Source organism: Furipterus horrens, unplaced genomic scaffold, assembly GCF_987537825.1.
Source record: "Furipterus horrens unplaced genomic scaffold, mFurHor1.1.pri manual_scaffold_7, whole genome shotgun sequence".
NCBI lineage: Eukaryota > Metazoa > Chordata > Mammalia > Chiroptera > Furipteridae > Furipterus > Furipterus horrens.
In genome coordinates, this window is record NW_028327177.1 from 124295051 (window position 1) to 124319081 (window position 24031).

Below are 24031 nucleotides of genomic sequence, written 5' to 3' on the forward strand. Positions count from 1 at the left end.
TGTTGGCAATAGCATCATGTCTGATAAAAATCCATAGGCTTCTGTGAAGGAGGTTTACACTCTGGTAACAAATAAATTCATTGCCAACTTTAGAATCTTATGTAGCAACTGGAAAGCATTGGTGTATTTTATGCTGTAAGATTTCTTTCAATTCAAGTTCAAAAATATACTGCACATGTAAATTCTACTTGAAAATGCCCAGACTAGACAAAAGAATTCCTAAAAGTGACTGATACCATAAAAAAATATAAGTGATTGCTGGAAGAGACAGTGAGGAAAGTATGGTTGCTTCTGTGTAAGAGAGTGAAATCTCTGTGGGTGAAGGGTAAATTGAGCAGATAATTTAAGGAATTGTGCCTGGTGGGGTGGGAGTGAGGGCAATAGATTTTCTTGCTCACCATCATATAACAAGGCATCTACTAACGTTAGTCTTGTGGTCATTTTAAAATCATGTTATTTGTCAAGTAGTTGTCATTTGTCATAATTTCTGGGGGCAACTCCAGGAGATGCTGGTAGAAAATCAGCTTTGAAACAAAAATAATTGGCTACTTCTATCTAAACTTGAACTGCCCAATTAACTCACCCCTGTCTCCTGGCCCGCTGTCGACTCTCTTTGAGTCCTCCTGGCACATTTGATTCAGTGGTTCTCAATTCCAGCTCCACACTGAAAGCACCATGAAGATACATAAATGCTGATGCCTGGGCACTACCTCCAGAGATTCTGGTTAAAGTTTCAGTGGGACCTAGGTATGAGTCTGATTTTTTTTTACAATTTTTTATTTGGATATAATTTCAGACATAAAAAATTATGATAGTATAAAGAATTCTCAGACACCCTTCATCTAAATTTCCCCCCTATATAATTATTCTGAACTGTTTAAGAGCAAGTTGCAGAAATTATATATATATATATATATATATATATATATATATATATATTTGTTACCAAGTAAATATTATATTTAGCACAAGACAGTAGATGTCTTTCCTGTTTTGGTTATATATTACTACATAACAAATCACTCCAAAAGTTTGGGCTTAAAATGACCATTTCATCATTTCTCACTTATTTCTTATTTATCATCATTCCTGGAGTAGAATATCAGCTTTAATAACTGGTTATTTTTTTCTGAACTTGAACTGCCGCATTGGCTCACCCCTATCTCTCAGCCTCCCTATTGTCTACTTTTCCTATTGTCTGTCTTGTATATTGACTGGGGCTTAGATGAACAGATTTTAATTTTTATTTATTTTTATTGGTTTGCTAGTTTCAGTTGGTATCTCCAGGGCAACTGCAGTCAGGTGGTGGCCAGGACTGGAACATCTAAGTTGGTTTCATTCACTGGTCCTGGGGGTGATGGCTGAAAGGCCAGAAAGCAGAACAACCTCCGTGTCTCGCTATATGTGGTCTCAGGACTCTCTCTCTCTCTCTCTCTCTCTCTCTCTCTCTCTCTCTGGGACCTTTCTAGTGATCTGTCCATATGGTGTCTGGGTTTTCTGCATTGGTGGGTCAGGGCTCCCCAAACTGCAATATTGGAAGCTGTTAACCTTTGAGATTAAGCCCAAATTTGTTATATTACTTCAGCAACATCTTACTTCAAGAAAGTCACAGGATGAGCCCTGTTCAATATAGAAGGGACTACACAAGGGTGTGAATACTAGTAAGCATGATTCCTGTGGGGACCATCTTTGGAGACTAGTTACCACTTTTTTCAGGGGCCTCTGATGATGTCCCAGCCAGGTACCATGCAAATGAGTGTTACTGGCGACAAGTTAGAGAGAATGCTCTTTGCCATCACTCTGGTATGTAGTGAGACTCCAGCAGGTAATGGTCATGTGGTATAGCTAACCCTGAATTCTCAGTGTCTGCAAAAATTTCTGTCCCAAAGGCACTGACAGAAAAGGAGGGACTGTGTGAACCAGGACAGTTTGCATCTATGAGGAAACAGGTTTGATGATGATGTAGAGATCTTTCCAAAGCCTGTGCAGACTCGAACACATCATAAACATTGGCCCAGTCTCTGCAGTTGGGTAGGGTGACTTGGGGGTAGCTTAAAATGGCTGAAGTTGAATATCCTTACTAGAATGGAAAGTCAATTTAAAGAAAATAGAATTAAGATATGTTTTGAACATTTGATTTTGTGGCTTGAGTCTGGCTACATTCTTTTGTTTGTTTTCATAAAGAAACAAAAAGCTTAGATTCCTCGAAACTCTCATAAAAACATGGTTATCTTCCACATAGAGCAATTTTTCTTGTACAACTTATTACTTACTCTATTTCTAGTTAGTAGGTTTAATTTAAAAGAAAATAAAGATAAAGTATAGCTAAATGTGACCTGAATAGTTTACTGATAACTTGCAGATATCTACCAAAAAAAATAACACTGGAATTAATCTTAGCCATTTCTAGACAGCTGAATATTTTGAACTGTCACAGTCAACTAAGTTTGCCTCAGGCATTTACATGTGATATCATCTATTCCTTCTCTATTACTAAACCTTGAGTTATATATTAAAGCATGAATAGATGTACTCTAATTTTTAGTTTCTATTTCCCTTTATAAACAATCCCTAAGTTGGACTTTTATTAAGTTTAGGATTTACTAAGCTACTCTAACATTCATAAAATTTTTTTGGGGTCCAACATTACCCCAAATATGACTTAAATGCCATAACTGTTTAAATTGAGATTCTTAGTGGAACTGCACTGTAAGGATCTAAAAGGTCACAGCTCTCCATTTGAGATTCTGATTACCGGTCATCTGTCTTGAGAGGGGAGGTCTGTGGAGTAAGGGAAGGGAAGAAACAGCAGGAGTGAGCCCGTTCCTCTGTTTCCTTCTGACCCCCACTTACAGTCAATGCCAGTCCTGATTAATGCCATTTTTTAAGCAACTTGGTTCTATTGCTTTTGTTGGTGAATTATCCTCTAACAGTAACACCCACTGGCTACTCAATTAGAGCTGCTAAAAAATGACAGACTCTATTGTATGGGGCATCTCGGTGAGTAATAAATGGGGCTTTTTCTTTCTCCTGGGAAACCAAATGGTACTGGTCTGTTCTCAGTAATAAACAGTAGTATGAGTCTTACTATGTAGGAAGTACATAAAACCTGCTTTGGATGGTGGATTTTATATCTCTAAAGTGGGTTAATCATTGTATTTAAAGCTCTTACCATGCTGCTTGAATTCTTTGTTTCATTTTAGAGTTAAAAAAATGACAGCACAAAAATAGAAAAGAAGATAGAAGATTTTACAGTTCCCCAGGGTCAAGGCAGGAATATACAAATCAGAGAGGGAAAGAAAATTGCATTTAAATATAGAATATTCTAAAAAATAATATTTCATTTTATTTCAAGCTTTACATAATTAGTTTAGTTATAATTCTGCCGGGCAGATATGCATGATGTAATTTTTATCTAAAAAAATGTACCGTTGTCCCATTTTATTTATAGTTTCACCTCCTGCAGTTTCAGTTACCTACTGTCAACCATGGTCTAAAAATATTAAATGGAAAATTCTGGAAATCAAGAATTTGTAAGTTTTAAATTGCGTGCCATTCTGAGTGGTGTGATGACATCTCAAGTCGTCCTGCCCCAACCCCCCCGGGATGTTAATCTCAGATTGTCCAGCACCTGCGTGCTGCATCCATGCCCTGCCTGTCAGTCACTTAGTGACTTTCTGGTTTGTCAGATGGACTGTGGTGGTATTACAGCGTCGCGTTCAAGTAACCCCTCCTTTCTTAATTAATGGCCCCAAGTGTAAAAGTAGTGATGCTGACAGTTCGAATATACCAAAGAGAAGCTGTAAAGTACTTCCTTTAAGTGGAAAGGTGAGTATGTAAAAGAAAAAAACATGGTGTATATAGGATTCAGTTCTATTGGCAGTTTCAGGCATCCACTGGGGGTCTTGGGATATATCCTGCACAGGTAGGGGGCATTACTAGAAGTAACTTGAGAAATTCATGCAAGACAAAATTTGTAGACTAAGGACTATAATTTAGGGCTTCTAAAATAATGGTTTTCAATGTGAATAAAGTGTGGTTTATTTTAGAAAGTAAGGGTTTACTATAATTTGCAAACTACTTTCATAATGAGTCCATTGAACAATGAACATGTTACTACTATATTTTCATAATGAATGCACGAATGAGGTTAATGAATCACAATTTTATTAATATTCCACAGAAATATGGGACAATAGAACTAAATTAATATGGTAGAATTAAACTGAAATAATTGTTATGAAAACTTTTAGCACGCAGATTAAAAAATGGTTTTTTAATTGTCTTTTAACATATATTCTTTGTCAAATTGTTTGGAAGGTTTGTTAATCATATAAAAGTAAACTAATATCCCATGAAAAGAGCAAATAAATTTAGTGGTGCTGAATACTAAAAGAAAAAGGTATATATATATATGTATATATATATATATATATATTTAATCACAGAGCAGGGTCAACAATGCTTCTATAGACAATAGCAACCATTTGGCATCACATTTCTCTTACCTTTTATGTAGTATGATTCATTCATTCCTCCATTCCACAAATATTCACTGAATGTCTGCCACTTACCACTCCTGTGCTAGGTACTGAGCTTACAGAATTGCAGCTGAGCAGTTGGAGGCCAGCTGATCAGTGATCCCCAGGGCACCCCCATGACTTAGGGAGGTTAGATGAGCAACATGATGTCCTAGTGAGGATCACATTTGTATTTGTGTCATTCAGCTCTATCAAAGGTTCCAGAAAGTTGTCTCTATCATAAGAGAGTAAAATTCACTTTTGATGGATTGAGGATAATTTCTGATCTCATTCTCTAAGCCCCTCCAACCTATCCATATACTCTCTCCCCCAGAAGCATAGGACATTTGGAAAAAGAAAGGGTGGTAGCTATATTGCCTAGAAATATACTTTAATGATATATTTTTCTGTTAATAATCTAAAATAACAAATTTCTAGACAGCTGAGAGGAAGTGGATGGGGAGACTGGTGTGGTGTTTGTGTTTTAAAGTTATAGTAACTTAATTTCTCATTTCCTGGGGGTGGTGTGTATGTTCAAGGGTAGACTGCTATACACAGGTCTGAAGCTACTGCCCAGGAGAGACACTGCAGCCTTCTTGCGGCCCAGTGTTTCTCCACTGGGGGTGATTTTGCCTCTGAGGGGACACTTAGCAATGTCAGGAGATGTTTTTGAGGGCCATGACCAGAGGGAGTAGTGTTACTGGCGAGAAGTGGGTAGAGGTCAGGGTTGCTACTAAACACCCTACAATTCACAGGACAGCCGCTACTACAAAAATTGCCCAAATATGTAAGTAGTGCCAAAGTTGAAAAAACTTGTTGTAACCTGAGGACTTAAAGATAGTGCCATGAAAAAACTTGTTGTAACCTGAGGACTTAAAAGATAGTGCCATGAATACAGGATACACTTAATAAATGCTATTGGCTGCATCATTTAATGTGTGAGTGGTTAAATGACGAAGCTACCTAACTGGAGAGTTGTTGCTTTATCAAGTTAATATTGTACTCAACTCTGTGTCTGATTAGACTGAAGATTCTCACTCCAAGGCCACAAAAAACAACAACAGCAACAAAAAAAACCTGTTTTTTTTTCTACGGGGCACTAGCACTATCCTCTTTGCTAGAGTTTATGGTTTACTTAATTAATCTTTAAAGGGTCATATTCACTTAACACATATTTTTTGAGTACCTACTATGTGTCAGATACAATAACTCTAGAGGGAAAGATTGGCATATATACACAGACAGACACATATAAATGAATATAGATGAATCTGGAGCATATACATGAATTTCACAATGAGATTTAGTCCTAGAAAATGTCTAAGATGTGGGGTGTTGGTCAAGGAAGGTTTTATCTGTAATATTTGAATATTTTTATAAGAATACTTGTGCATATTTGTATAACTAAAAAGTAAACATCAATTCCGTAAAAGTAGTATGATATGCTTTAAAAATATACATGTAGTTTTTTGATTAACATTTTTGTCTTTCACCTTTCCTCAACATTTTATTATAAAAATTTTCTAATGTACAGAGAAGTTGAAAGAATTATACAGTGAATACCCATACATTCACCACCTAGATTTCTCATAAATGTTTTAATATACTTGGCTTCGTGACATATCCCTCCATGCCTCATCTATTCATCAATATATCATAAGTTTTGTTCTATTTCAAAGTAAGTTGAGTGTATAAGTGCACGTCTCTGTAAATACTTCAGCATGCATATGGCTAGAACTCAGTATTTGTTTATAATTCAAACGTACTTTATATTAACACTATCTTCGTATGCAACCCAAAATGTCTGAAATGTAAACTAAACACGAGTTCCATTTTATAGGTCTGCCACTGGTTTCCTTGTGGAAGTTTCTTTTTAAATTTCTTTTTTTATTGTTGTTCTATTACAGTTGTCCCAATTTCCCTCCATTGCTCTCCCCTGTCCCCCCATTCCCACAGTCAGCCCCCTCCCTGTTGTCCATGCCTATGGGTCATTTATACTAGTTCTTTGACTCCCTCCCGCCCCCCCCCCCCCCCCAGTCACTGTCAGTCTGTTCCTTGTTTCTATGCCTCTGGTTCTATTTTGCCCATTTGTTCCTTGTGTAACTTGCTGAAGTAAGATCCACATAGAAGTCTGACCTCTAAAACAGTGATTGCTTTAAGACTTTTCCTTAATGAATGCCCACTTTGGGGTACTTACATTTAACTCATTAATGAAAGGATCTGTTGGTAGAGCTATTCTTTATTCTTTCTAATGATAAATATCCACTCCATAGTGAAAAAATAGTAGGCTCTGTAGCATCATCAGTTGGCCAGTTAGGTCACTGGCTGAGAGACAGGTGGTCTACACATCCAGAAAGCACTGCAAGAATGTTCCCTGTGACTGATAATCCTGCCACACTTGGAGTTTGGGAGCCTTTCCAGCATGTAAAAAAGGCCCCCTGGGACCAGGGCAGGAAACTTGTCTCTTTTGTTCACAATGTTCCTCCAGAGCATAGTTCAGTGAGTGACACATAATAGATTCTCAATAAATACTCACTGAATGAATGAATGAATATTTTGTGTATAGATGGTATGCACAAGATTATAAGGGGGACTCCAAAAACCCAAAATGTATTTACAAAAAATTGTGTATTTATTCTTACATGTTTAAGCTTCAGTTACCTTCAAAGTACTCTCCATTGGATGCAATACACCTATCAAGACATTTTTTTCCACTGCTCAAAACAGTTTTTGAACTCAGATTTTGATGCCTTTTAGTGCTTCTGCTGTTTTTTATTTCACCTCTTCCACATCAGCAAAATGTTTCCCTTTAACAAGGGAGGGTGGGGCACAGGAGTCATGACATTTTTGGTCAAAAACTGCTGAACACTCAGTCCAGTGTGGGGAAGTGTGCTTGTAAATCACCCATCATGAAATGGGCAAACACATTGAAAAGGTTGTAAAAAAATTCACTGAAGCTGGATGTAGCCTCTCACAACAACACCGGCTGGTACACTGACACGGATGGGTTCCTAGAACACTCACCTAGAGGGGGAATTTTGTGCTACAAGGGGCCCACCCTCCAGAAGATAATTCTTTTTTTGTGGGGGGGGTCACCCCTCATCTTTGTGAAGTTGATTAATAAACCAGGAGATCTGTAAAAAGAGCAGGACAGTGATGACCTTCTGACATTAGCACTTACAGAGTCTTTTATCCATTCTAAGATATCAATGTACAAAATATTATGAGTTGATTTTGGAAAATATTTAGTTTAGTACCTTCATAATAAAGTCAAAGCTACAAGGGCTCACCATACTTTCTTGGAGAAAATATTGATTAGCTATCTACAAAGACCAGAAAAATTATGTCCGGGATGTGACATTGAATAGTATATAAACTTGTCATGTTCTTTAAGTATGGTACTGATTTAGATTGGAAAGCATTATAGTGAAATAATCCTGATATTTTGTAAAAGTCATAGCAAAACGTTAAAAGGATATTTTGGGTAAATATAGTATTTACATAAATAAGAGCTGTTTATTCTTAAATAGATAAGTAAGAAAAAATAAGTAAGTAGCATGAAGAAGTGTGGGTTTTGAGGTCAGAAAGATGGGTTGCAGCCTCAGCTACTTCCTTGTCACGCTTCCTAATCTATATGTGAAGATACTGCTGTTAGTTTCAAGAAGAAAATGAAACAAATTGCTTAGCGGAGTTTGTGGAGTTAAGCACTCCTTATTTGTTAGTTTTCTTCTTTTGTTAAGAAAAGTTCGAAGCATATGACAACAGTAAGTAAAAGTATTTAGTTTCTTTTTAGAGTGCTAATTTGGTTGATTTGTTCTTTTTAATTTTTATTAAAATTGTACATTCAAATATGTTAAAAATTAAAATAGATTAGACAGCTTAGTGCTATTACAGATATCTTACTTAAATTTTATTTTGTTTGGTAGCATTGCGATATAATTGATATTTATGTACTGATATCGTATTAGCAGCTTTGTTAAATTTCCCTATTACTACCATTAATAACTTGTCTTTAGACACTTTTGGATATTCTTTTTACATATGTTATCAGAAAATCATGTCAACCTTATTTCTTCCTTTCAATTCTTTAATCTTTGGTTTGAATTCATTGCCTCCTGACTGGTTAGACCTTTCACTGCACTGTTGAATAGAAGGGGTCAAGCTTATCATGTTTTCTTCAGAGAACAACCTTTTGATATTTTAACTTTATGATTTTAACAATAGGGTTTAGGGGGAGGAACAGCTACCTTTTATCATTTTACAGAATTCTTATTATATTTGTAGATTGCTAAACACATTTGCCATGAATGGATGTTAAATTTTATCAAATACTTTTTCTGCATCTGTTGAAATAATCGTACGTTTCTTTTTTCATATGTAAATGTAACCAATTGTGTATCTGATATTCAGATGTTAAAATAATCTTGTATTCTTGTAAGAAAGTCAACTTAGTCATAGTATTTTATCTTTTTGATGTATTGCTGGACTCTGTTAGCTAATACTGAGCCTAGAGCCTTTGCATTTACGTGGAAGAGACTGGCCTGTGGCTTTCCTTTCTCCTCTGTGTTGGTTTCTTGTATCAGGGTTTTGCTACATCATTCAACCAACTGATGTACACATTCTCTCTCTTTTTATTCTCTGGAATGGATGTTACTTCTACCTTAAAATGGTGTAGATTGTGTTTTCTGGTATAGATGTCACGGGCCTGTTTTGTTTTATATGTGTTTATTGTTTTGTGTGCATGTGTGTCTGTGGGTCATTTTAATGGTTATGGAATTAATCAGGCTTTTAAATTTCACATTTTGGATTTTTGATAAGTGCAATTTTTTATAAATTTTTCTACTGCATCTAATTTTTCAGTTTGTTCGCATTAAGGTTATTATTATCTTTTTGATGTTTGAAATATCTTTAATTGTTTTTCATTATTATTATTGGTTACTTGTTTTTTTTTCTCTCCTGTTCTTGATTAATCTTGCCCTAGATATAGAAATTATGCTAATCCTTTCAAGAAGAAAATTTTGGCTTTAGTGATTCCCTTTATTCTGTTTGTTTTTTATTTTGTTACTTTCTGCTCTTGTAGTTACCCTTTTCTTTTCCTTCCATTCTTATGATTTTATATACTATTCTTCTTCAAACTTCTTGATGTAGATAAGTGTGAGCTCATGATGGTGAGCTCTTTTTTTCTTTTCTTCTAGGCATCATGTTAGAACAGGGGTTTTCACCTGGGGTGATTTTGGCCTACCCCAGGGGACATTTGACAATACCTAGAGACATCTTTTATTGTCATGACTGGGGGAAAGGGCTATTGGCCTTTTAGTGAGTAGAAGCCAGGAATACTACTAAGCATCCCTACAATGCACAGGACAGTACTCCCCCCATTCATCCACCCAAGAAATACACTATCAAGCACAAAATGTCAATTGTGCAGAGGTTGAAAAACCCTGCTTTAGAGCATTCTGTAAGGTTTGAAAGGTAGCATTTTGTTGTAATTCAGTTAAAAATACTTTCTAATTTCCATTTTGATTATTTCTTTAACCACATGTGATTTATAAACATTAAGCTTTAATTTATAACCGTATGAGAGTTTTCTCTTCTTTTCTTTTTCTTTTTGACTGACTGCAGCTTTTAATTTCCTGCTTAAATGAATTGTGATAAGAAAACATTCTCTGCATATTTTCAGCCCTTTGAATTTTCTTGAGACATGACTTGTGGCCAAGTAAATCATTGTGTAAATGTTCAGTTTGTCTTTGAAAAGAAAATGTTTCTGTAGGTTTGGGGTGAAATGCTCTGTATATATTAGCTTGATTTTTATAATTATATTATTGATATATATTTTTCTTTTTGGGGGGAGAATAAACATGGTTTGGGTGTAGGAAGTATCTGCGGGCCCCTGTGTAGGACTCTGCCTCCAATAAATGTGTTTTCTCTCTCTTCGTCTTTGCTGACTTTCTGTAATGGCCCCCCTTCTTTCCTCACATGAGGGTTCATCCCCTGTGGCTGGTTTGAGTCCCCACATTAAAACCTCTTGCCCTTCTCCACTGTTATGTAATAAAATGCTCTTTATTTCTAATCACTACATTACCTGATAATTATACTTTTAAGTATATTTTATTGATTATGTTGTTATAGTAGTCCCATTTTTTCCCCTTTGCTCTCCTCCACCCAGTACCCCCCTTCCCTCCAGCAATCCCACACCCCTTAGTTCATGTCCATGGGTCATGCATATAAGTTCTTGGGCTTCACCCTTTCCTATATTACTCTTAACCTCCCCCTGTCTACTTTGTACCAACCAATTATGCTTCTTAATCTCTGAACCATTTCCCCATTTCTCCCCCTTCCCCCTCCCAGCTGACAACCCTCCCAATGATCCCCATACGTCTGGTTCTGTTCCTATTCTGGTTTGCTGAGTTGGATTTTGTTTTCATTTTTTAGATTAAGTTGATTCTGTTCTTATTCTGGTTTGCTTAGTTGGATTTTGTTTTCATTTTTTAGATTAAGTTGTTGATAGTTGTGAGTGTGTTGTCATTTTAGTGTTCATAATTTTGATCTTCTTTTTATTAAGTAAGTCCCTTTGACATTTCATGTAATACTGCTTGGTGATGATGAACTCCTTTAGCTTTACCTTGTCTGGGAAGCACTTTATCTGCCCTTTTATTCTAAATGATAGCTTTGCTGGATAGAGTAGTCTTGGTTGTAGGTCCTCACTTTTCATCACATTGAATACTTCTTGCCAGTCCCAACTTGCCTGCAGTTTCTTTTGAGAAATCAGCTGATAGTCTTATAGGCACCACTTGGTAGGCAGCGCTCTCCTTTTCTCTTGCTGCTTTTAGATTCTCTTTATCTTTAACCTTTGGTATTTTAATTATGATGTGTCTTGTTGTGGTCCTCCTTGGGGCTAGCTTATTTGGGACTCGCTGTTCTTCTTGGACTTGTATGTCTATTTCATTTGCCAAATGTGGGGAGTTTTACTTCATTATTTTTTCATGTAAACTTTCAATTTCTTGCTCTTCCTCTTCTCCTTCTGGGACCCCTACGATTTGGATGTTGGCATGTTTAAAGTTGTCCCAGAGGTTCCTAAGCCTCTCCTTATTTTTTTCAATTCTTGTTTCCTCATTCTGTACTAATGATTCTTTTTTTCTTCCTTATGTTCCAAATCATTGACTTGAACCCTGGTTTCCTTCCCTTCATCATTGGTTTTGTGTGGCTTTTCCTTTGTTTCATTTAACATAGCCTTCACTTCTTCCCTTATGCGTTTGCCATACTTAAAGATATCTGTCAAGCCTGTGAACATCTTTATCACCAGTGTTTTGAACTCTACATCTGTTAGGTTGGCCATTTCCTCATCGCTTGGTTCTCCCACTGGAATCTTGATCCGTTACCTCTTCTGGGCCATACTTCTCTGTCTCCTCATTCTGACAGGCTCCTGTGTTTTTTTGCCTCTGTGTTTTAGGTAGAGCTGCTGCACCTGTTATGTTGTAAGGGGCAGAGCCTTAGGTATTCGTCAGTACAGGGCGACCAGTTTCACCATGTTGTGGCGCTTTGTGTGGGGGAGGAGTCTGAGAGGGAACAATGATGCCTGCTCAAGCACTCGCCCCCTTTCCAGGCACTTCTCCCACTTCCATATGGGACTGGAGCCTCTCTAGCTGTGGCCCTGGCTGTTGTTCCCAAAGTGGGTGGGTCTTGGTGCATGTCTGAGAAATTAATAAAAAATGTTTTGAAATCTTCCACTATGATTGTGCAGTTATTTATCTTTTCATTATATTTCTCTCAAATTTTCTCTTTTCACTTTTGAATGATTTATTAAAATTCTATTTGCTTTTCTTATTATTTTGGAAATTATAGTCTTTATATCTATATTCAGTGTTTGCCCTATACCTTGAAGTTTACCCTTAACTAAATCTATTGTTAATATTTTTGCCTCCTGCCCAAGAATATCAGGAGGGACTTTAGACCATTTTAGACTACACTTTGTCCACTTAAGTGCTATTGCGTTACATTATTTCAATGTCATCACGCTTTTCCAACCTTACAAATAATTAGTCATTATTATCATCATAATTTCACAATTCAATATTTGTTTAGATTTACCCACACACATTTTTCTTTTATTCCTTCTTGCATTTTAAAATAATCACAGTGATAATTTTCCTTATTCTTGAATAACAAACTCCCAATATTTTACTTCAGTAAGGGTTTGCTGCTATTAGTGGTAAACAGTTTTTGTCTAAAAATGTCTATTTCATCATCAATTTTAAAAAGGTAATTATTTTGCTGGGTATTTAATTCTTAGTTGATAGTTATTTTTCTAAGAGCCCTAAAGGTATAATTCTACTTTTGTCTGGTTCTATTGTTGTAATTAAGAACTCAGCCATCATTGCATTCACTGTTCATTTTTAGGTAATTTGTTTTCTTTCTCAGTCTACTTTTAAGATCTTTTCTTTTTCTTTGCTGATCTGAAGTCTGACTATGATATGTCTTTGTACATATGTCCTGTTTTTTATCTTGTTTGGGATTTATTTGACTTTCTAAATCGAGGACTTTTGTCTTTCAACAAATCTGGAAAGTTCTCAGCCATTATCTTTTCAATAGCGCCTCTTCAACATTGCATCTCTAACCTCCTTCTGCAATATTTATTTGACATACTAATTGCACGCGGCCTCTGTGCTTCTCTTTCTCTCCTCTTTTCTTTCTCTTGGTCATGCTGAGCTTCGCTTTTGGAATTTCTTTAACTCTCTCTTCCAGTTCACTAATAATATCTTCATGTTTGTCCTATTTTCTATTTAGCCTCCTTAATTAGTTTTACATTTGATTGTTTTTATTTATAAAAGTTCCATCTGATTTATTTTATAATATTTTTTAAAAAGTCTAGTTTTTTCCTTGTCTTCCTGCCTATCTTTGATGCTTTCAAATGTATTCAGCATACATTTTTAATATCCCATAAGTCAAATATTCCATAGTTTGCAAATTTCATTCTGAAGTCTGTAGGTTCCTTCAAACACTCACAGTAAAGTGAAAATATTTTGAAATAAAAATAAAAAAAATCCCTCCACAGGGGATTTTATGGTGTTATTATCCCATTACCTGTGGGCACTACCAACTGGGGACCACTTTACATTAAATTTGCGGTTGAGGCTTTTTGTCCTATACATGTAGCAGGAATTCCAGCTTTCAAATGATGTGAAGGTCAGCTTGCAAAATGAATTTCCAAGGAAAATAATGAAATTTAGCTACAGGCCCCTGTGGGAATCCTCACTAGCAAGACACTTTCAAGGCCTGCAGAAGAGATAGCAGTGCGCTCACCGGGGCTTATGTTTTATCAGTATTGTCCAAGTGTGACATTTAGCAGCACTTGCTGTAAACTACTGTCTCTGCATTCAAATATCTCCTCTGCCACACTTCCCTTCCCACTGGGTGATGTTGGAGTTGCCTCAGGCTTTGTTGGAGTCTGAATAAGAATTTATTTGGGAATGTAACATTTTTACTGCAATTTGGAAGGACATTTTGAAATGTTTTTTAAAAATAGGTAATTAATTATAGAGCTTTTTCAGTTATATTTTGTCACCTAAAAATTATTTCCTAAATTACTTGAAAGATAATTCAGATTAAAAAATGGAATTTGAAACAAAACCAATAAAGTTTATCAATATCAATAGAAATTATCCTGACATCAAAAAGTAAATTATAACAAAAAATATATTCATCATACTAAAAGCAACATTTCTTTAAGAGAAAGAGAGAGAAATGTCAAATAAGAGTAACAAACAGAATCTTGATTGTTTTACAATCTAATTGGTGAAAGGAGGTGAGACATATAAATATGCTGAAAAAATTTAAGTTCCATGCTCTTTTAACAAGATATATTTACATTGAAGATGAAAACATAAAATTCATAACACATCAGTTTGATGAGAACATAGTTGACAAATTACTTAATGTATATCATCAATTCAGATATGTTTAAGATTGGTCACTACATAAGAAAGTGTAAAAAACAACCCTGAAACTTTCCAGCTCGCAGATGAAGAAACAATAGAGGTTTTGCCACACTTCATAATCTTGAAGTTTTTCATTTTACCAATAACAAATCATAAAGCATAGGAGTTTTTTCTAAAGTATTGATTTAAAAAGGTTGCTTTTGATCAAACATAGTGAAAAAGACTAAATTATCTTTTTATTCTCTCAATAGAATTGATACAACAAAACTTTTGTCATAAAAAGAGGTGATCAAGGAATTGCAGCCAAAAAATGTGGGAAAACATTACTGAAGTGCTGTGTTAGGCAATTATTTAATGGAACATATTATGTTCTGGATTTTCCGATCTTTGCGATGTTTGTCAGCTTTTTAAAATTTATATTTTATTGTTATTTCTTTTTTCATTTCAAATAAATATTTTTAATATTTATTTTTATATTCATGACATTGTATTCATTTTGTGAAAGAGACCTTCTTAACACTTGGCTGGCTTGTCATGAATCCCCAGGGAAGAATTATTTTTCTGTGCACACAGGGTCTCCCTCAGTGTTGTAGATTTATTTCTCATTGAGATGAGCCCTTTCAGGTCCTCTTTATGCCTCTGTCTCCTGTATCATCATCAACTACCAGAGCTCCAAGGTCTCCAAGGTTCCACAGAACTCAAAAGTGCATCTGGGTACTTACCTATTCCCCAGATTTCCCATTCAGCTATCTTTCCTCCCTCCCTCCCTCCCTTCTTTCCTCCCCCCTCCTCCACTTCCTTCATCCCTCCCACCTCCCCTCACCCACCCTCCCCTCCTTCCTCCCTCTTCCTTCCTCCCCTTTCTTTCCTCCCCTTTCTTTCCTCCCCCTCCTTTCCTTTCTTCCTCCCTTCCTCCATTCCTTCCTTCCTTCCTTCCTTCCTTCCTTCCTTCCTTCCTTCCTTCCTTCCTTCCTTCTTTCCTCTCTTTTCTCTTCTCCTCCTTCTCTCTCTCTCCCTCCCTCCCTTATTCCTTCCTTTTTGTTGCCTGTGGATTCCTTTCTTTCTTGCCAGTTTAAGAATACATTTAGAAAGATTTTAAACACATTTTTCCCACAAAAATTTAGGTTTTTTTTTTTTTTTTTTTTTTTTTTTTTTAGTGAAAGATCTTTTAGGTTTTTAATCCAATAGCCTTCCAGAAATTAAAATGCTGCAAATCCTATGTTCAAAATTATGTAAGATGTTTGCAAGACTTTTACCTAAGTTAGCAGGAATTATTTTCTTGATACTTTGTGATCTCTTTCTCTGTAAGTTATTACAATTATAGTGTGCAACATACATTTTCCTTCCTTCTAAGTCAATATTTAACATCACCTGTCATTTATTGCATGACTTATATAATAGTAATTGTCAGTTTTTGCAATAAACCAAAGTTATGGCTTTCTATCAATTCTTAGCCACCAGCAACCCACTGAAGTTAAATGGGACAAGCCCTTGATCAAATTTCACATATGAGTCACTAAGTATATTAAAGTTGATGAATAACAATACCACTCATGTCCACCCTGAGAAAGCCTTTAGCAAGCTGATCAGTTCCCACCAGCAACTGTGGAAGGAGACTAAGGCAGGGAAGCTTCTCTCCCCCTGGCCCTAAACCCTACCCCAGGGCTGCAGAAGAGGTTGCTGCAATGATTGTGGCATTTAGGAATACACACACACACACACACACACACACACACACACACACACACAGAATATAAAAGTGGATTAAAAAGTAACCCACATCCAAAGAAGAAGATTTAAACTTCTCCTTTCTTATCTCCTAAAGATAGGATGCAGGAGGAATAGAATCTCTTTAAATCTTCCTACTATTTTATAGATTGGGACAGGTACTTAAGATTGTATTTAACATCCAAATCAAAGAAGAACACATTTTCATTTAAGGGGTTGCTTCAGTGATCAGAAAACTCACTGTGTCTGCTTCCTCATTTTATTTTAATAGCATCTGCATCATTTAAAGCACCGGTTCTGCTTTTATTTCGTGCCCAGCACAGAGGACCATAGACACCACCTGTCACTTTGCATCCACTCTTTTGCCTTACTTTTCCTTTTGTTCATAAATGGTGAAAAGTAAGTGTACCAGACCATTTCTGAAATTTTTGTAGCATAAAATAAACCCCCCCTTACTTGAGGGGGATACATTCCAGGACCCCAGTGAGTGCCTAAAAGCATGGATTTACAAACCCTATATGTGTTATGTGTTCTCCTATATATATATATGGCCTATGATAAAGTTTAACTTATAAGTTAAACATAGTAAGAGATTAGCGATGATAACTAACAAAGAAGAGAACAATTATAACAATATACTGTTATAAAAGTGATGTGAATGTAGACCCTCTCTTTTAAAATATCTTATTGTAAACACTGTACTCACCTTCTTATTAAAAAGAGCACTTTATGGTTTCTCTTTGGTGTATCCAAATTACCAGCATCACTAATTTTATGCTTAGGGACATTAAATAAGTAAAGTAAGGGTGGCGTGACCTCAAGCACATGACACAAACACAAACCAGACAGCTGACCTGAAAACCAAGAAGGGTATTAAGTGACTAATAATCATGTTTCCATATTTTTAAAAGATTTTATTTATTTATTTTTAGAGAGAGGGGAAGGGAGGGAGAAAGAGAGGGAGAGAAACATCAATGTGTGGTTGTCTCTTGCACATCCCCATCTGGGAACCTGACCCACAACTCAGGCATGTGCCCTGACTGGGAATTGAACAGGTGATCTTTTGGTTCTCAAGTCAGCACTCAATCCACTAAGCCACAACAGCGAGGACTAATAATCATGTTTAAATTAACTGCCAAACCACTAGAGGAAAGCTGTTCATAAACTTAGTATTATTTTCCAAATTTGATTGGTTGTAGGTGTCTGAAATAGGGAGAGTTAAAATTTTAGTTTATTATTTTTTTCCAGAAGGAATTTGAAGCCACCTCTTGCTCTGAGGGAGAAAGTAAACAGGATAATTAGTCAGATATTTGTCCTCATGAGACTTGGTAAAACTACTGGTTAACAAAACTATAAATGATTTTTAGAACTTACTAGTTATTTACGAAGACTAGGTTGCTCTATATATGTCTATTTCAAAGGACATCAAAGAAGGAAAATATCAAAAGCAAGAATAATGTTCCTGAATCTGAAGAAAAAGTAGGAAAGAATCTTGTTAATAAAATGGACACTTATGGTAGAAAAGTCAAATGTTACAGTCATTAATAATAATCCTGCAACAAAGGATGAGTTAATGCAAATATGTGTTACTGCATCAAACTTGGATTAAAAATAATTAATATTGCAAATCATTTTATACTGATAAAAATACTTTAAACTTAAAATGCTAAGGTGATCAATTTATAACTGGGCTATTTTCTTACCAATATATCTCCTCCATGAACTCTTTTTGCATAATAATTATTAATATGTTCAGTTGCTAAGAATAAAGTATATAATTTTTAAAACATAAAAGTTTATTTTACTGATAGAGTGAGAAGCTGGTATGTAAAGGCTACTGGAGTTGGTTCAACTATTAACAATGAGCTCAAGAACTCCGCTCTTCCTAATGTTCTGTTCTGTCATCTTAAATGTGTTGGCTTTTACTCTCACTCTTGTCCCCAAGTGGCTGTGACAAACCAAAGTATCATGTCTACATTCCAAAGAATGATGTAAAGGCAAAAGGCCACTTCCTGAGAAGGTTTAGTCTTTTTATTTGGAGAGAATGCCTCTTCCCAGCAAAATTTTCCTTACAGCACTTCAGCCAGAACTGAGTCACTTGCCCATCGTTGGTAAATAGGAATTGTCATAGCTGGTTTTATCTCGTAGGGATGAGAGGGAATTTCCTTTCCAGTGATCAAGAGATCTCTGCCCACTCCCTCAATAGAAAAGCAACACAGTGGGTGTGAGCAGTAGACATTGTCATCCGCAAAGGGCGAAGATATTTTAGGGGATTCAGAATAACATCATTTGAATGATGATTTTCTTGTTGAAATAGCTTTAGACAAATACTTGCCAAATTCTTCAAGTTTGAACTACAGAGTTTGTTCTTGCAAATAAAAATAGGTAAAGACACATTTTATAAAACTATTTATAGAAAATATAAATCATCATATCATTAGCCTGTATCATCCAAAAAATCCTAAACTAAGTCCAAATAAAGGCAGGCTAAAGCTAAGTTGGTCAGTTTCCATATAAAAAATCTTGACTAGACTCTTGGTTATTTTTGATGTTATATTTTTCTCGTAGTGCCAGACACTGTTTCAAAATTAAGACTATATTTCACTTGCAGTGCATGACACAACATGGGAGTTGGCAGTGCTGTATTTTGGGAGAAAGTGTCAGAATGATCCCTAATTACTTTTTCTTAAATTAAAAATAAAAGTTTATTTGTATCCCTCAACTCTTTGTCCCCTTTGGCAACCGTCAGCTTGTTCTCTACATTTATGGAGTCTGTTTGTTTTGTTTTTTTTATGCATTTTTTTTGTAGTTAGATTCTACATACAAATGAAATTTTATGGTATTTGTCTTTGTCTGACTTCTTTCACTTAGCATAGTGCCCTCTAAGTCCATTCATATTGTCCAAATTGGCAAGATTCCATCTTTTTGTTGCTGAATAATATTCCATTGTGTATACCAACCACGTCTTCTTTATCCATTCATCTATTGATGGACATCTCAACTGCTTTCATGTTTGGATATTAGTAATAATGTTGCAATGAACATATATGCATATATTTGAATTAGTGTTTTTGTTTTCTTCAGATAAATATACGGAAGGGAATTTGATGGATTATGTAATGGCCTTATTTTTAATTTTGAGGGGAATTTCCGTACTGTTTTCCATTGTGGCTATACTAATTCATAATCCTACCAACAGTGAATGAAGGTTCCCTTTTCTTCACTTTCTCTCCAGCATTTGTTATTGGTTGCTTTATTGATGATAATCATTCTGAGAGCTTGAGGTGATATCTCACGGTGGTTTTCATTTGCATTTCCCTGATGATTAGTGATGTTGAGTATTTTTTCATCTGTATTTCTTCATTGGCGAAATATTTATTCAGGTCCTCTGCCATTATTAATTGTATTGTGTTTTTTTTCATATTAAGTTATATATTTTGTATATTAATTCCTTATTGAATATATCATTTGTAAATGTATCCGCTCATTCAGTAGGTTGTCTTTTCATTTTGTTAAGTTTCCTTTGCTGGTTAAAAAACTTTTTAGCTTGACATAGTCTCATTTGTTTATTTTTTCTATTGTCTCCCTTGCCTGAGGAGATGTATCCAGAAAGATATTGCTAAGAATGATGTCAATGAGTTCGTACCTATGTTTTCTTTTAGAACTTTTATGACTTCAGGGCTTACATTTAAGCCTTAAACCGATTTTGAGTTTCATTTTGCATTCAGTGTATGAAAATGATCCCATTTCATTTTTTTTGCATGTGTCTGTCCAGTTCTCCCAACACCACAATTGTATCTCCTTGTCTTCTTTGTTGTCGTTTAATTGACCCTATAAGTGAGGATTTGTTTCTGAGCTCTCTATTTTATTCCATTGATCTAGATATATATTTTTATGTTACTGACATAAAAACATATTGATTATTGTAACTTTGTAGTATAGTTTGATATCAGGGCACATGACACCTCCCATTTTGCTCTTTCTCAACATTTCTTTGACTATTCAGGGTCTTTTGTGGTTCAATATAAATTTCAGAATTATTTGTTATAATTCTGATATGAATAACATTGGTATTTTAATAGGAATTGTATTGCATCTTTATATTGCTTTAGGTAGTAAGGACATTTTAAGAATATTAATACTTCCAATTCATGAACAATGAATATCCATATACTTATTTTTACTTTCTTTAATTTCTTAAGTATCTTTCTTACAGGTTTCATAGTACAGGTCCTTCACTTCTTTGGTTAAATTTATTCCTAGTTATTTTAGGGTTTTAATACAATGGTAAATAGGATTGTTTTTTAAAATTTCTCCTTCTAATCATTCATGATTGGTATATAGAATAGCAACAGCTTTCTGAATATTTATCCTGTATCCTACAACTTTACTGAATCCATTTAGTAATTCTAATCATTTTTTTGGTGGAGTCTTTAGGGGTTTCCATATATAGTATCATGTCATCTGCAAATAATGAGAATTTTACTTATTCCTTTCCTATTTGGAGGCTTTTAATTTATTTTTCTTGTCTGATTGCTATGACTAGGGATCTTAATACTAATTTGAATAAAAATGGTGATAGTGGAAAACCTTGTCTTGTCCCTGATTTTAGAGGAAAAGCTTTTACCTTTTCACCATTGAGTACAGTAGTTGTGATTTGTCATATATAGCCTTTATTATGTTGAAATGTGTTCCTTCTATAGCCACTTTGTTGAGAGTTTTTATTATAAAAGAATGTTGAATTTTGTCAAATGCATTTTCTGTATTTATTGAGATGATCACATGGCTTTTATCCTTTATTTTTGTTAATGAGATGTATCATGTTAATCGATTTATGGACGTTGAAGCATCTTTGCCTCTGTGGGATAAACCCCACTAGATCATGTTGTACAGTCCTTTAAATGTATCATTGAATACAGTTTACTAATATTTTGCTGATAATTTCTACATCTCTATTCGTTGAAAATGTTGGCCTGTAATTTTCTTCCTTTTTTGGTTTTGTAATGCCTTAGTCTAGTTTTTTTATAAGGATAATGCTGACTTCATAGAATTAGTTTGGAAGCATTTCTTCCTCTTCAGTTTTTGGAAATAGTTTAAGAAGGATAGGTATTGATTTTTCTTTAAATGTTGGGTAGAATTCATCTGGTCTTGGACTTTTACTTCTTGGGAGTTTTTTGATTAGTGCTTCAGTAATCAGTCTTTAGATTTTGTATTTTTTCCTGGTTCAGTCTTGGAAGGTTACATATTTCTAAAAATTGATCCATTTCTTCTAGATTGTTGAATTTGTTGGAATATAAATGTAGTATTCTTTAATGATTCTTTGCATTTTTGTAGTATTGGTTGTAACTTCTCCTTTATTTATGCTTTTATTTATTTGATCTCTATTATTTTTCTTAATGATTTTGTAAGGATTTATCAATTTTGCTTCTTTTCAGAGAATCATCTCTTATTGATCTTTTCTATTTTTTGACTTCTCTTTATTTTTTCTCTGATATTAACTATTTCTTTTCTTCTGTTTACTTTGGGTTTTGTTTGTTCTGCTCTTTTTAATCCCTTTAGGTGTGGAGTTATATTCTTTATTTGCTAATTTTTTGTTTGTTTGTTGAAGTAAGCCTACATAGCTATGAACTTCCTTCTTAGAACTGCTTTTGCTTCATTCCATAAATTTTGGAAAGTTGTGCTTTCATTTTCATTTGTATCCAGATAGTTTTTGATTTTTGTTTGATTTTCTCTTTAAACCATTTGTTGTTTAGTAGCATGTTCTTTAGTTTCTGAGCATTTGTGTTTCTTCCTGTAATTAATATTGTTTTATATCATTGTGGTCAAAAAAGGTGCTTGATATGATTTCAATCCTTTTTAATTTATTGAGGCTTCTTTTGTAGCCTTATATATCTTCTATCTTGGAGAATGTTCCATGTCTGCTTGAAAAAAAAATGTGTATTTTGCAATTTTTAGATGTAATGTTCTATAAATTTTATTAAGTCAATCTGGTCTAATGTAATAATTAAGGCCATTATTTCCTTATTAATTTTATGTCTAGATGATTTATTGATTGGTGTGAGTCGGGTATTAAAATCACCTACTATTATTATCTTACTGTGGAGTTCTCCCTTTATGCTCATTAATAACTGCTTTATATATTTATAAGTTCTCTTATATTGGGTGCATAGATATTTACAATTGTTATATACTCTTCTTAGAGTATTTAATGTTCTTCTTTGTCCTTTCTTTTTTTTTACATTTTTTGTTTTAAAGTCTATTTTGTTTGGTCTGAGTATTGTTACCCCAGATTTCTTTTTTGCTTCTGTTTGCACAAAATGTCTTTTTCCATCCCTTAACTTTTGATTTAAAGTGTCTCTTGTAAGTGGCATATACATGAGCCATGTTTTTAAATCTATTCAACTATCCTATTTCTTTTTATTGAAGCACTTAATCATTTACACTTAAATAATTATTGACAAGTATGTACTTATTGTCATTTTGTTCTTTTGTTTTTTGGTTTAATAGTTATTTTCTGCTTCTTTTTTCTTCTCTTGATCTCTTTGTTCTTCTCTTGATCTTCTCCTGTATTTTTTTTTTTTTTTCTATTTTCCTTTAGTGTTTTTTTTGGGTTCCTTTCTCTTTTTTATTTTGCAGTGTTTTGGTTTATGGTTGCCATGAAGTTTACATATATTTTTCTCTATCTATAGCAGTCAGTTTTAAGTAGATAGGCATTTAAGTTTGAATATATTTTATAAGGACTACATTTTTTACTTCCTCCTCCACATTTTGTTATTGATATCATGTTTTAGATCTTTTTACATTTTATACATCCTAACTACTTATTGTAGTTTGAGTTGCATTTAATACTTTTTTTAACTGTCACAATAAATTTTTGAATGTCTAATTTGCTGTATTTATTAAATATTTGATTTACTGTGAGATTTTTTCCCTTTATTACATTTTCTTATTTTTGGTTATGACCTTTCTTTTTATGTTTAAAAAGACCCTTTAATGTACTGTGTAAAGCTGGTTTAATTGTGATGAGCTTCTTTATTTTTTGCTTGTCTAGGAAACTTTTTCTTTCCTTCAATTCTAAATGATAACCCTTCTAGGTACATTATTCTAGGTTGTAGGTTTTTTCTTTCAGCACAGTAAAGATGGCCTGCCACTTCCTCATGGCCTGTAAAGTTGTGCTGAGAAATCATCTGATGGTCATATGGGTTTTCCTTTGTATATAATTCACTCTTTCCTTGCTTCTTTCAAGATTGGTTCTTTATTTTTTACTTTTGCCATTTTAATTACAATATGTCTTGGTGTGGGTCTCTTTGAGTTCATCTTGCTTGGGACTCTCTGTGCTTCCTGTATCTGGATGTGTATTTCCTTTGCCAGTTTAACACAGTTTTCAGCCATTATTTTTTAAATTAAAGTTTCTGTTCATTTCTATTCTTCTCCTTCTTTTGGGACCTCTGTAATGTAAATATTTGAATGCTTGATAATATCCCAAAGGTTCCTTAAACTATACTCATTTAAAAAACTCTTTTCACTTTTATGATTGGTTGATTTCCCACTAGTCTGTCTTCAAGGTCACTGACCTATTCTTTTGAATTATTTAATCTATTAATTACTTCTACTGTATTTTTCGTTTCAGTTATTCTATTATTCTAGGTCTGCTTAGTTTGTTATTATACTTTCTAAGTCTTTGTTGAAATTATTGATGGACTAAAGGAGTCTCTTAACCTGTGCACATCAAAGCCCAATAAGACATAAACAAGATCTTGCAGGAAAAAAAGTAAGGGTTCATATTTAGGATGTAGCCCATGGCCAGAGACAGGTTAGCTAATGTTAAAAAACCTGGCTCCCTGATAG